This window comes from Corvus brachyrhynchos, unplaced genomic scaffold, assembly GCF_000691975.1.
Source record: "Corvus brachyrhynchos isolate BGI_N302 unplaced genomic scaffold, ASM69197v1 scaffold61, whole genome shotgun sequence".
NCBI classification, from domain to species: Eukaryota; Metazoa; Chordata; class Aves; order Passeriformes; family Corvidae; genus Corvus; species Corvus brachyrhynchos.
The window spans coordinates 4,567,195-4,572,008 of record NW_008236478.1 but is presented as its reverse complement, the minus strand read 5'-3'; positions in this window follow the sequence as shown (position 1 = coordinate 4,572,008).

The following is a 4,814-nucleotide window of genomic DNA, read 5'->3' as shown; positions in this document are numbered from 1 at the left end:
GGGAGCCTCCCAGCGCCGGGCCTCGGTGCTGCGCCGCCATCCCGGAGCCATCCCGGAGCCATCCCGGAGCCATCCCGGAGCCATCCCGGAGCCATCCCGGCCCGGGGCCGGCACTGCTAGCTCCCAGCAGCCCCTCAGCATGGACGCCTGCGGAGTTGCGGGGGAAGCGACATAGCTCACATCACACAGCCTGTCTTTATCTGCCCTCTGCTCCGTTGTAAGGGATGATGAGGAGCACAAAAAATACAGCACTAGCGATTCCTCCCAGAAGAACAAATGTGCCTTTGCTGCTTTCAGTAATTAAATGTAGATTAGGAGGTGAAGACTGTTCAGGGATTTTTTTTCCCCCTGCAAAACGTGTAAGACTGCATTTTGGTGTTAAATGGATTCATGATCCTTAAACAGTTACTTACACAGCAAAATAACGTGACTCCAAGGAAGCTGAGTGCTTGCATAATAACTATGGAATGGAAATTATACAACATAAATGACATAGTCTTTATTAATCTCGAAAAATAGAGATCAAAAAATGCTGTTAGTTGACTTTGCCAATTCAGGGTTTTGGAAGAGAACGGAAAGTGTCCCCCTCCCTCTAGTAAGCCTAATTGGCTTTGATGGGGAAGCCTGAGCCCAGACAGGACCGACTAGAAGAGGATTCAGCTGATAATTCTGAAATGTGTTGTTTTCCACTCACACCATATTGAAACACTTACTTTGGAAAAGGTAATTGAATAGGGTCAGTAGCTTCCTGTTGCAGAGGCAGAAATGAGTACCTCCAAATTCAATTGAATTTGCAGACTACTGTTACATTAGGAAATTAAATGACTTAAGTACAAGGAAAGAGATCTAGCATATTTGTACAGACTAGTCACTTCCATTCCGTCAAACATCCCTGTCCCTGAAACACGGCAGTTACATCCAAATTTTCTCTCCGTGGTCCATGCTAATGCCTAAACTGTGCCCAGGATTTTTTGGTGGGAGATATAAGCTGTGCCAAGCCGTCACCATGCAGTAGTGACAGATCAATGTCTGATGCTCGTGTCTGCGTCCTGTTCAGTTTAGTAATTTACACATGGCCACAGCAGCAGTGTGACAGAAGAATGCAGCCAGCACCGGGGCAGAAACCACATGCTTTGACAAACATGTGATGCCTCGGTCATGTGTGTTTTCTGTAATCCCACTGTTTTCTCTGTGTCTCCATTTAAATTTCAAGCTGTGCTCAGCAGCAGGGAATAGCCAGGCTATGGCCAGAGTCCCACCCATACATAATTCATCCACTGCTTTGCATGGAGCTGTAATGTTCCCACATAAGCTGTCACCAAATGTGGCTCATGGGCCTGCAGCTCTCTCAGACCTTCCCGACTTCTCCAAAGTATGCATGATGAGAACTTCCCTCCCTACCTGCGGGCTCCACAGACTGAAAAAAAGACTTGCAATGCTGCCATTTGTATCTCTTATTATCACCACTAGCATAGCTGGAAAAACTATACAAGCTTTTGAGTTCATAAACCTTTCTCCAGGCCTACAGCAGAAGTAGCAAATGCATGAACTTGACTGCTCTCATTTCAAAACTGAAGAAGGGACTGTGTATCTAGAAGTCTGTGGAAATGTAAATACAAACACATCCTGCTCCTCAGGGCTTCTAAGTAGTTTTAAATCCAGAACAATATTTCACTGCTCATGCTGGAGCACAATTATAAAGAGCATTAGAGAAATAAACTCTAAATTCTCTCCACATCACTATACCCAAAAGATACTATTATTCTAAATTAGCTATAGCCTGATTTCCTTTTCCAGCATGTCTTCGTGATAGATTGAGTGTGAAACTATGGCAGGTCTTTATGAATGGAACAATTAAAAAAATATACTGTAAGAGCAGGATTCAATTAGCCTTGAATTAAAGGAGTCTCAGCATATTTTAGGACTGGTGTATTAATAGCTTTCACAGTGAATTTTGAGATTCACCACACAGAAACCCCTCCCACTTTTTATCTTGTTTATATATTTATTTTATGAGAAAATAATCTGTTAAATCCCATATTTTTCTTCTGTCTTCTGTACAATAGCATGGTTAGAAAACCATAGCTGAAATATATGCCAAATCCCACCCAATTATAGGGACTTTTCTAGAGGCAGCAGGGGGTTTGTAACCCACCTGTTATTAACCCAGCCTGAGAGGCTCATCCATTAACAGCTCAGAAACGTTTCACTGTTATTCCTTTTAGAGTAATTTATGGTCTACCAGTGGCCTCTACCTTTGCGGTGCATTTATGCTGGTGGCATAACCTGGCAAAACAGAAACATGAAGTATTTTTGGAAGTGTGCTCAGTTTGTTTAGAAACATGCTTGATTGGTCACTAGAGGGCAGGAAAGGAAAGGAAATAAGAAGGAAAGAAAAAAAAGAAAAAAATGAGGGGAAAAAAAGTAAAAAGAAGGAAAGAAAAAAAAGAAAAAAATGAGGGGAAAAAAGTAAAAAGAAGAAAAATAAAAATAAATAGAAAAAGAAAGTAAAAGAGGAACTGTTGGGTATGGAAACACTAAGGCAGCCTTAAAAATAAATCCTTTTCCTTGGGACATTAAGGTTTACTTATGGGGAGAGACGTTCATGCCACTCTACAAGGCAGTCCAACAGATTTAGGATTTTTGGCTGTCAGCCCTTCATGTTATGAGGATTTTCCAGTTCTTTCTGATTGGTCCCTGCAGTGCTTTGCCTTGCTCTTGGAAGCAAAGTAAAATGCTAGAATAAATAGAACATATCAAGAGTTCAGAAATTTAGCTTGTTCCAAAAGGAGAATGATTTTAAATTTATTCCACTTGAAGTGTTTCCAGATGAGACTTGGAAAAAAAGCCCGAACCAGGGATAATTAATGTGTACATCAGGAAACAATAAAACATTCCTATTTAAAAAAGAGTATGTTTTGGAGAGAAACAGAAGCTATCTGTTGTTTATTACTAAATTTTTGTAACTATAAATAGAAACTTTCTCAGTGCAAGCTACTTTTTCTAATTGAAAAGAGAGGCCGATCAATTTAAGAAATACAAGCTCACTGCAAAATCAAAGCAGTACAGGCTGTACATCAGCGAATATTTGTAATACTGGGTCTTTAAAAAACTTTCTCCCTTCCTCTTCTTATTTCATCCATCAAGTACTTTAGCTATGTGTCTTAAACGAGCAGGAACTAGTTCTTTTTCTCTGCCTGTCACTCATTTGTAGTTAGTGGTGTTTTATATGTGCCACCTTTGTTTTACCAGCAGATGGAGGTAAAGTGGAATAATTATAAAATGTTATTCTGGAATAAGAAAGGGATTTTAAAAAACCAAAAAAAGGAAAGGAGACATGGAGAGGGTGAAATGTTGAGAGACTGAGCTTTTCAGAGAACAGCAAACACAAAGCCAAGCGGCCCCCCTCTAGGAGATGGGGATACAGTGTGAGTTGTAAGCAAGCTGTTATGGTAGGCCATTTAGTTATCAAAATACTGTATCTGCATATGCAGCAACCAAGATAATTGTTCAGCAGCTTCATGACCAGCTGTGGCAACAGCAGTTAGAGAAGATTCTTTTTAGCGATAGGGAGAAGCTTGTGATCCAGACACCAGCAGCACAGATAAGTGTATGAGAGTTCATGGAAACTAGATTACACAGAAAAAAAAGCCTTTGGTCCAGGATGCCTGTGGTTTGTTTAAAGTTATTCCAGTTTTCTGTCAAAAACTGCTAGGCAGAAACATGTCTAGAGGGCTTAAAGGGAGCTCTTGTTTGTTTTTCTCTAGTGCCTGGAACATTCTGGGATGACAGAGAGCTTTTTTAAAAGCATGGACTCTTTGCATGCAAAGCAGAATTACATGGGGTGCCAGCATGGGAACGTGGCAGAGGCCTGGGAAGTTGCTATTTTTTATTAGGAGGAAAACACAAGCAGCAGAGGAGCAGTAGGGCCAAAGATCAGGATTGACTGGGGATGCCAGCACAACAGATTACTCTGTGTCTCAAATAGGTATAATAATATGAAAACGCTAAAAGCAATTAAAGGCAAACTAGAGTATTTGTCCAATCATGAAATTAATTTTTTCTGAAGCCAATCAAAAGAAAAAAAAAAATCGTGGGCTAATTAGGTTATAATCTGTGTAGAACTGACTGAGAGTAATAAGGAAAGAGCAATTCTCTTGAAAAATCATCTTAAGGGAGAATATTTCAGAGGAGCAACCAACAACTAGCAAGAGACTCTCTGTGTATTTAAAGTGCTGTTCAAGTGACATTTTATTATCAAATTTCACTTTTTTTTTCTGTCCCAATTAAAAGCAAAAAAATAGAAAGGTTTTGTGGAGGTTCAGACATCTTCACAATCTATCCTGGGCATTTAACAGAAGTGTCCAGGTCTTCCAAGTAATTGACAAAGCAGGCAGGTTTCTCAGTGTTGTACTCCTAATTGCCCTTTGAAGCACTGTACCTCTTTCCACTGATAGCATAAGAAGTCTCTACTTTTAATTTGGATACCTAAATTGGTTGCCTGTAGTATGTAAATACCATACAGAGCAGGCAGTGTGAAGGAAAGCAAAGAAGAAACTAAATGTAATATTTTTTTAAGAAAGCATTAGTGTGCTACTCCAAATAGTTGCACATAGATTGTCAAGTTGTTATTTCAGGACAGATCTTTGAGAGGCAATTTCTCAACAATTCAAATGATGGCTTCTTGGAACAGCTAGTTCCACAGTCCAGGCAAAAAATAGGGAAATGAACAGGCTATTCTTGACTTAAGCCTAAGAAAAACAGTTACTTCATTTAAGAAGTTCTTATGGTTTCACCATGAAGTAATAATTGTC